This window comes from Antechinus flavipes, chromosome 4 (assembly GCF_016432865.1).
Source record: "Antechinus flavipes isolate AdamAnt ecotype Samford, QLD, Australia chromosome 4, AdamAnt_v2, whole genome shotgun sequence".
In the NCBI taxonomy this organism is placed as follows: domain Eukaryota; kingdom Metazoa; phylum Chordata; class Mammalia; order Dasyuromorphia; family Dasyuridae; genus Antechinus; species Antechinus flavipes.
Window position 1 is genome coordinate 55241918 of NC_067401.1, and position 10622 is coordinate 55252539.

Sequence of the window (10622 nt, forward strand, 5' to 3'; positions counted from 1 at the left end):
CTCCCTCAGGATTCCCGATCCCCGCGCCCTGGATCTTCGGGTCTCCCTATGGAGCCCCAAGAGCTCCCCAACACCTCCCGCAGCTCGGGATCGGTCCCAGCACACCCCCACCTCCGCCTTCCCCCTCCCCCTCCAGATCCTGCCCAGGGCTACTACATCTCCCACCTGCGCCTCCAAATCGCCCCCCTGGGCCGCTGGAGCTCCTTCCCTAGAGCCCGGGCAGTCTCTCCAAGATCCTCCCTGTCTCCCTGCGCCCCCGGCCGGCTCTCCCGTTTGGCACCGAGCCCCCAGCGCTCGCCTCGCCTCCCCGGCGGTGAGCTCTGCAGAGCAGCCGCGGCTGCGGGCGGCTCATTACCATAGACCTGCTCCTCTCCTATGCGACTCTTAAAGCGGCGACGCCAGGCCCGAGCGGGCTAAAGTGGGCCCTCCCCCAGCCCGATCTCCCGGCCCACTCCTCCTCCCCTGCAACAACGCCCCCGGGCCCCTGCCGGGTCCCAAAGATCCCGACGCCTGCACCCTCATCCCCAGCTCCTCTAAGCGTTTCCTTTGTCTGGGCCACCTTATCAGGCTCCCAAAGAATCTATGGAGACTTTAACAAAGAGGCAAGGCCCAGGGCTAAGAAGAATAACCAGAATGGCACAGCCCGAAATTTGAAAAGAGCTTTTGGAAAATCTTTTTACAATTTCAGAACACTCCCCAACTTAGCCCTGGTCCTGGCACAGTCGCCCTCCAGCACGCGGGTGACCACGTTTGCTTCTAAGCCACCCTCTGGGGGGCATCCTTCCTGCTCTCCACAGGTCAGAAGCCCCCAGCCCCGGGGGGGTCGCGGATTCCACTGAAGAAACGCCACCCCCCACTCCCCGGACGGGGCACTCTCCTCTCCGGGGCTCTACAGCATGACCTTTAGAAGCCCCAGGATCTGACAAAGGCTCCGGATCCCGGAGTCGTGGAAATAAGAGTAGAAAAAAGGAGAGCGGAGTTCTAATCCCGCCTCCACCATTAACTTGCAGTGGAATCGTGGACTAATCAATTCGTAGTTGAACCCCTTCCATCTCGTAAGTACGATGATTCCGAGCTCCCGCTCTATTGGACCGCGTGACTTTGGACAAAAAAGTCACTTTCCCTCTCTGGGACTAAGCTTACACCTGCCAAATTAAGGACTGGCCTTGTGACTTCACTGACTTAAAAAAACTCTGAATGGCAAAATTCCCAGAGTAGGCCGACCCCTTTTCTGCAACTTGTGGTCTTAGTGGACCAGACCATCAAGACATGGGTGAAGTGATTTGGCCAGTCAGCCAGTATAGGTCAGGGGCAGCACTAGAACCCAGGTTTCACAGATTGTTCTTGAACTCAGGTCTTCCGATTCTGAGACCAGCTCAATATACGGACCATCTCTATGAAGAATTTCCTGACGGGAAAAAGAAGATAGCGCCCCCCCCCCCAATTGGATAGATGTGTGCAGTTGCTAAAATCTTGAATTTTAAAGTTATAAGAGATCAATTAGTTCAGCCTTCTTTTCATAGAAAAGGAAACAGGCCTCCTGGAGTTAGCTTGCTCAAGATCACCCCATTTGTTAGCATTCTGGATTCCCAATCTGGGGCTCTTTCCATCTGTCTTTGTTAGAACACCTTAAGAAGCATGGTTATTTTTCTGGCTGAGTCCAGAGCAGTCCTCTCTAGTGCACATATATAACCTACATCTAATTGCTTGCCTTCTCAATGGGGGACAGAAAGAGAGAATTTGGAACTTGAATTAAAAAAAAAAGTTAAATGTAATTGGGGAAAAATTTTTTTTTGGAAAAAAAGAATAGCTCTCTATCTGGAGACATAGGGGTGGACCAAAAGTGCAGAATCACAGAACTTCTGAGCTAGACAGGTTGTTAGAGATCAACCATCTAGTCTTACCCCTCATTTTTTTTCTTCATTGGGAAACTGAGGTCGAGAAAGTGACTTGCCCAAACTCATATAGCTGAAAGCCATCTTTCCTTCCAATCTAGGGCTTTCCCAATACAACAGCTCCTGCCCCAGTTGGTTCTTTTAGTTCTGTGATTTGGAGAGATTTGGGGGCTGCATGGGCACTCTGCCCCTCACCTAATAGCCATATGTGTTATAGAGAAAGCTAGGAAATTATGCCATCTGTTAATTATCCCTTGAATGGAGGTTGGGTAATTAAGACTTTCTTTTTCAACAAGGTCCCAACCAAACACATGGTAGAACTGTGGCTCTCAATTTATTTTTCTCCCTTTGTGTCTAAAAATAAGCTGCCTGGGTGGGAGAGAACAGAAACCCAGAGGAAATCGTGGGGCTGAGAGAATGACAGGCCTGGCTTCTGGCCATAGAATATGGTTTCCCAAGCTTATGTGTGAGTGAGGAGGGTTGGTACTCAGGTAGAGATGGGCCTCTGCCCTGGCTGGAGGGAGATTGGGAGAAAGGAGAAAAGAAGGTAAGAGGAAGAAGAGGCTAGAGTGAGTCATCTTCCTGAAAGGGATGCTAGGGAGTAGACAAGCAGGCACCTTTGGCCTTGGAGAGACAGAGTTGGGACTCCTCTTCAGCTCCAGGGAGTGACCCCTCCCTTTCTCTTTTCTCCTGATCTCGAAGCACGTTCTGAAAACAGTTATTAATACCCTACTCCCTGGAGCTTCAGAGACAGGTCGAGCAGCTCATCCTGCGCTCCAGGCTGAGTCAACTGCCTCTCCCTAGTGCCACCCCATTCTTCCCTCCTCCCATTCCTCAGAATCCCAATCCAAGAACGCTTCCCTGTCTTAAGTTACCTAAAGTCTCCATCCAGTTACAAACTCTTGACTTTTTCCTTCTCCTCTTCCTTGCTCCTCCCCTTGAGGGAAAAACTACTTCTATGAAGCTCAAATAACCCTCTCCCCTTTCCCTGATGATTAAAGTGATAGAAAGGTGAAAAGGGGTAAGAGAGGCAGCCTCAGAGAATTATAATCATAGTTCCCACAATCAAGATTTTACTGAGAAAAAAAAAAGCCTGGAAATAAATTGAGAGCCTATTGATTAGAGAACAGCAAATTGTGATATGTGATAGTAATAAAATATTTCTGTGTTTTCAACTATAGAATACAGAGAAATTTGGAAAGATTTCTATGAACAGATACAAACTGAAGGAAACAGAACCAGGGGACAATTTACATAATGACTGAATAATGTAAAGGAAAATAATATAATTGAAAACCACCAAAAAGATCAATCTTGATTTCAGAAGGCTCACTGCAAGCTGTTTCCTTCAGACATGGCCAAATGTTAATTTATTTTATTTATCAACCTAATTACAAGAAATAAAAGTTTTTATGGGTATAGAGAGGAAGAAGGGGGGATGTTCATTGCAAATACTGACTATGGGGGGAGGTATTAATAAACCATTTTAAAAGACATTTTTTAACTGACAACATATTGTATGAATAGCCCTGTGCTACATTTTCCTACAACCTCACTATTGTTTCAAATTATTTTGCATTTATTTTCTATATAGCTGAAATCTTCATCTGTGTATATATTATATCCCCTACTAGAATATAAGTTTCTTGAGGATAGAGACCTCTTGTCTTTTCATTTTTATCAACTAACAGTATTTGGTCTCTAACAGACATTAGTTGTGTGACTCTAGGCAACTCATTTAATGTCTCAATTTCCCTAATAACTCTCCAAGACTGTAAGTTGCAAGATAGTTGCTGGTATACACTAGGAGTTGGAGTTTCTGTGCCAAGAGCTTGTTTTGCCAATGAAAGCATGGGTCTGGAGCAAAACCAAACCCAAAATGGGAGCAACCATGATGGAAGGAAGCCTTTAAGGAGGCATTTTTGCATTGCCAAACGGAATGTTTTGCTGTTTTGTTCTCAAGAAACTAAATAAGCGCAATGAAATTTTGTCTTTTCTGCACTATTAATTGTGTACCTGTAAAGGCCTCTTTGTTGTAGGATATCACCTGGCAAAGTCTACCCGTTTCCTTCTCTCACTTTTGTCAAGCATCTCCTCAAAACACATATATATATAAGTCTCATAAAGATTTTGTAAAAATGAGAACGTTAGCATGTAAGTCAGTAGTTATTGATTTTTTTAAATCACCAAATCTATGATTCTTCCAAATTATTTGATCTCCTTCCCTTTTCCCCCCAACATCTTGAGGATCTGTCCTTCATTGCCCTCAGAATATTGTCATGTCTGGCACATGCCTCCTTTTTGTATGCTTAATCCAGTCTAGCTATTCTTTACAACTTTGTTTTTGTTATTGGTATTTTTGCCTCCTCAAATAATGTATCAGGGATTGTGATGTTAGTGACCACTGGCACTAGTAGAAAAGAGTTGGAGGTTTGCAATAGAAATCTTGATGGATCTTTTTTTGTCTGTTGGTTTTCTTCCCACTTTCACCCTTAGATGCCTCTAAATTATTAGCAGTATTACCTAATAAACCAGTGAGACACAGTAGAAGCAAAAACACATTTATAGAGTACTTGGTGAGAAACCAATGAAGAATCTGGCTTCATTGGTTTCTCACCAAGTACTCTATAAATGTGTTTTTGCTTCTATTGTATCTCACTGGTTTATTAGGTAATACTGCTAATAATTTCCCACAATCTTCATCCATAAGATTCTCTAAACCAACACTGCCCTTAACTGACAAATTTTTGTGCTTGGCAAGATCAACTCTTTGCAAGCTAAAGTTGTTCCTAGGTTCTTAGAAGTCTCATTTTGAGGATTCATTTTAATTTGTTAACTTCTTTAGGAAATAGCAATAATTGGTGTTAATATCTGTCTTTTCATCCACTTCTCATTTTTTCAAGCCAATAACTTGTTTAAATAGATCAGGTCAGAGTTATTTCAATTCAACATTATATCTTCTTCTTCTTCTTTTTTTAACTGACTTGATATTTGTTTTTATCTTTATTCTAACAAGTCAATAATTGTCTAGTTTTATAAAACAATAATTGCTTGCACAAACAACTAAATTGAAAATGACTCTTAACAGCCGTAACAGCCTGTCTTTTAGAATCCAATTAATTTCATTTTTTTTGGCTATTTTACTTAGTGCTAATCATGTTCATGGTAACCTGACCCCCTTCTTGAAGAAAGCAGCCTTGATTTATAGACATGAGCTTTTTGAATGGTCTTTTGGCCTCTCTCATTATTTATACCTCAATTATGTTTTACTATCTTTATCTATTTTCCTTTATGATCAACTTTGTATTAAAGTCACCAAGGCAATTTGGTGACTAAATGGATAAGAGCTCTGGTTCTAGAGTTAGGAAAGCTCATTTTAGTGAGTTCAAATCCTGCCTCAGATACTTTATTAGCTATTAATGTTAGCTGTGTGACCCCAGTCAAGTCATTTAACTTGAAGAATAACTCAGTTATTCCTCTGTAAAATAACTTGTGGAAGAAAATGGCAAAATATTCCAGTAGCTTTTCCAAGAATACACAAAATAGGGTCACAAAGAATTGACCACAATTTAAAAACAACTCAACAACACATAGTATATGTTGATTTAATTTGAGGGTCTCATTAACTTCTTCATATAATTTGTTTTATTTTGTATCCTCTGCAACAGATGGTTGGCAAACAAGCTCCAAATATCTTTTTTCTGATCTTTTTACAGTCTTTCCATGAGCATTGAAAATATCACATGAAATGATGTTTCTTGTTGGCTTCAGATGGAGAATAAAACCATCCCCACAAGTTTCTTTTTATGTATCTCCAAGGGCAACCTGTGAGTCATCCTTCCATTAAGTGGCAACTTCCTTTTATCTTCCAGTTTCATTTATTCTAAGTGTGTTTGGATGGATAAGATGTATTTTTTCCAGTAGCATATCTACTGGTTGTTAATTAGATAAGGATCTCGCATTTGGAATACTGTTAATACTGTTAAATAATCTTTTAAAAATGCATGATTTTTAGCACTTTCTGCCCACTTTTCCACCACTCCATTAGGAAGCTAAGTAGGATAGAGGTCCATTTTTTGCTTTGTTTCCTAGGTTTCCATAGCCAAGGACTTCATCATCAAGTGGCTACCTTCTTGATGACAAGCCTAGCCATCCTTAGCTAACTGGCCCACGGAAAGCGACATAGTCTGTTGCTAGACCTATCTATACCTGAATTTTTCCAGCCAGGAAGAACCTGCTAGGGCTTGCACTCCATTAGCATAGCCTTTGTGAACCTAAGGTCACCCCTGGCTCATTGGGAGGTATCAGAGCAAGCATTCTGGAAACTGAATAATTAATATGTCTCACACAAATATACAATGCTATTTTTAGTTGTTTACAGATGCTGTTATGATTAGTAAAATACAAATTCGTTTTCAAGTGTTACTGAATTTATTGGACCCAATCTGTGATTCCATCTATGTGGAGAACTCATTGGGGAGGAATCTGCCCCCACACACACTCATGTAGAACGGTGTTGTGATATTTAGTGCCATCATGTGTCAGAGGAAGCACTAACCCTAGGTCATCCTGACCCATCTATTCACTATGGCAAGAGATGGACTGTGACATTTGGAGATTAGTAAGTAGATTTGTTTATCTGGGATGTAAAATGTGAGAGAAGTAATGGAAGATAAATCATAGATCACATATCATAGATGGGCTAGAATTATTAAGGGCTTTAAATACCAGAGAGGGGAATTTTTATTTTATTCAATAAGCAATAGAGAGCCACTGAAAATTCTTGAGAGCAGCAGCAGGGAAGTGGAATGATCAGGCCTGTGTTTCAAGAATATCAGCTTGACATCTATATAGGAGATGGATTGAAAAGAGAAAAGGCTAGAGGCATAGAGATTATTTATTAGGCTATTGCAGTAGTCCAAGTGAGAAGTAATGAGAGCCTAAGTGAAGGTAGGACCCATATGAATGAATGGAGAAAAGGGAACAGATATGATAGATCTTGAAGCAGAATGGACATGACTTGGCAATTGGTTAGAATGGGAAGGGAGAGAGTAGCTGTGAATGATGGGAAGATTGGTAGTAATTTCAACAGATGTAAAGAAGTTAGGAAGAAGAGAGGATTTAGGGGAAAATATAGAGTTCCGTTTTAGACACATTGAGCTTAAAATGCCTGGTGCAGCTGATGACATTATCATGTCTTCTCTCCTTAGTGCCAGCAAGCTCCTTCAGGAAGCCATGCGATCCTCGTAGTCATGGATCTAGGAGAGTGGTTGTCCTATAGCAGGCTTTCTATAGTAAACATTTCTGCTAATGGTCAATTTTAACAAGCATTTATTAAGGGCCAATACGATAAACACTGGGAATACAAAAAAAAAAAAAAAAGGCAGAGCTCATAGTTCAATGGCAGAGACAATATTCCAACAACTAGTACAAACAGCTTATGTATTCCTTTGCTAAAGTAATCAATAGAAGAAAGGAATTAGAATTTAAAGGGAATCGGAAGGTTTCTTTTTTTTCTGAGGCAACTGGGGTTAAATAACTTGCCCAGGGTCACACAGCCAGGAAGTGTTAAGTGTCTGAGATCAAATTTGAACTCAGGTTCTCCTGACATCAGGGGTGGTGCTCTATCCACTGCATCACCTAGCTTCCCCATCAGGAAGGTTTCTTGAAGAAGGTCTGTTTTTGCTGGGACTTGAAGATAAGATAAGATAAGAGATAGAGATGTGAAGGAAGAGAATTTCAGACAAGGATCAATAGCTGGGAAAACTGTCCAGTCAGGAAATAGGAATGTTTTATTCAAGGAAAATCTAGGCAGCCAGTATCACTGAGCCACATGGTGCTTGGAGTGAGTAAGATATAAGAAGATTGGACTGAAGATTGAGAAGGGCTTTGAACAGCAAAAAGAAGAAGGAGGAGAAGGAGGAGGAAGAGGACGAGGAAGAGGAGGATTAGGAGGAGGAGGAGGAGGAGAAAAAGGAGGAGAAGGAGAAGAAGGAGAAGGAGGAGAAGAAAGAGGAAGAAGAAGAAGAAGAAGAAGAAGAAGAAGAAGAAGAAGAAGAAGAAGAAGAAGAAGAAGAAGAAGAAGAAGAAGAAGAAGAAGAAGAAGAAGAAGAAGAATTTCACAGTTAAGTGAAGAGTGGACTAGACTTGAGGAGCAGGAAGACATTATAATGGTTCACCTGATCCCAGGGCAATGGTAGTGACAGAGGAGAGAAGGGAAGTGGGGTTATATGAGAGATGTTACAAAGGTGAAATTGGATTTTGAAATAGATTGGACATGAGAAGTAAGAGACAGTGTGGAAAAAAGATTAAGAGCCTAGGTGATTGGGAGGATGGTGATATTCTTGACAGTATACTGAGGAAGTTCAGAAGAGCAGAGGGTTTGAGGGAAAGTATAAAAAGATCAGTTTTGGTCACAATGAATTTAAGACATTCTTGGAACGTCCATTTCAAGAAATCCAGTAAACGGTGGGAGATGTAAGGTTAGAAGAGAGATTAGGGGCTGGTTCAAAATGTTAAAACAATCTTTGATTCAGCTTTAGATTCAGATCAGATCCTGTTGTTTCTACCTCTGCAAAATCTTACATACCTACTCCATTTTTCCAATTCCTCTGACACTACAGTCCAGGTACTTAATACCATGTAACCCTGAATTAGCTGACCTAGGTGACCTTGTTCTGAATACTTTGACCTTGCGATTTGTATTATTACAATTACCCTCCAATCTGATTTTCTCATCTCCAGCCCATCTTACACACAGTAACCAACACTGATCATGTTACTCCCCTGCTCAAAGAATTCCATGGCTTCTGATTGCCTAGAGGATAAAATCTAGGCTTTTGGGACACTTTCATATGTAGTACTACTTTGCCAAACTTTCTATCAGAGCTGTTTCATTTAAATATCCATGTTACTGATAAATAACACATATAATGGAAAACAATGGAAAATAAAGTCAGAAAGATAGACTGGAGTCATAGATTAGACCTTGAACAGCAGACTGAAGAGTCTCGATTTTATCCTCTAGGTCAGGCATTCTTAAACTTTTTCTACTCTCAACCCCTTTTCCTCTGAGAAATTTTTACAAGAGCCCAACTATATAGGTATATAAAACAAGTATACAAATCAAACATTGATTGATAGTAGGTCGTAATTTCATGATCCCCACATTTAGTTATGAGCCCCCATATGGGGTCAAGAATAACAGTTTAAGAAGCTGGACTCTAGGCAATCAGGAACCATGGAAGGTTTTTGAGTTGAGGAATAATGTGATCAGTGTGTACGAAGGTTTGAAGATGATGGTTAGACTGGAGATGGGGAAACCAGGTAGAAGGTTAATTTAAGCAATTAAAGCATAAAACTGTACTAAGACATTTGGGATGCCTTATATATGTGAAGGTGACATGGTAGAATGGAGAGAACACTGAACTGGGACTTGAGACATATTAAAATAAACTCTGGCTTTGACATTTACTGGCTATATTTCTTGAGTAAATCATTTAACCTCTCTAATTTGTAAAATGAAGGCAATTCCTTATTTTATAGAACTGTGAGGAAAATGCTTTATGAAGCATTTATGAACTATTATTCTTATAATAAGTGGACATCCTTGAACCACCTTCAGGCCGTGAGTTCTTTAAGAGCAGGAACTATGTTTTTGTCTGTCTTTGTATCCCCAGCATTTAGCACATGGCCCGGCATATAACACTTGCTTATTAAGGTAAATTTGCTTTTTTGGCTAATGGAAGAAGCATGTTGGAGAGTAGCTGAGTGAATAAAAATTGAGAGAAATAGAAATGATATAATCAGAGAAGTATATGACAAAGAGTCCAATCAGATGAGAGAAATAGATGATGGGTTCCTGATGTATATTATAAAACTTCTTTAGAAGACTCCAGAAAAGCAAAGGAGGGCAGGTGGTCAATGTTATTCCCCCTAACTTTTTCCTTGAGAGCAAATACTATTAAATTGTTTTTCTATTCCCATCACCTAGCACAATGACTGCCTCATAATGGGCATTCAGTAAACAGGAGGTGCCCTTAGCTATTGTGTGTGAGGTCTCATGTAAAAAGTTCAAATTCTAGTTAATCAATCATGCCTGATCAGCTAGAAGTTGAACTTTTTACACGAGACCTCACACACAATAGCTAAAGGCATCTCTTGTTTGTCTTAGGAAATTGCCAAGAATCTGCTAATTGCTCAATAAATGAACAAGTAGCCTCATATCTGGATAAAGTTGGGACAATCCCGAAAAAAGGTAGGAAGACCATTCTACATAATGCTTCCCCACCTAAGGAAGCACGAGAGCCTCCAATTCAAGTGAACAAGTAGGGCAAACAAGCAGTTACCCTTCGTAAGTCACAAGAACGACAGAAAAGTCCTATTTCCAAGGACAATGGTGGGCAGGGGGAATTCTGTAAAGGTTTGCTATGTTTGTGTTGCTGACACTGTCAAGTAGCAACTATTTGGTATGAAGTGCATGTTGATCTTCTTGGTGTAGGAGAAAAAGAAAGAAGGAAGAATATTTTTCTACTCTTCAGGTTATTAGGGAAAATAAAAAATTCATGTTTCCAGGAGAGAAGAAGAAGGAAAATAGTCTAGAATAAGAAAGGAAAGTTTACTAATGTCAGATAAATGGAGAGAAAAACAGTTTGCTACAAAGAAGAAAGAAAAAAAAAAACTTCTGGAGCCATGTAATGGATTTGAGGTTCTTCTCACACAGAGGAT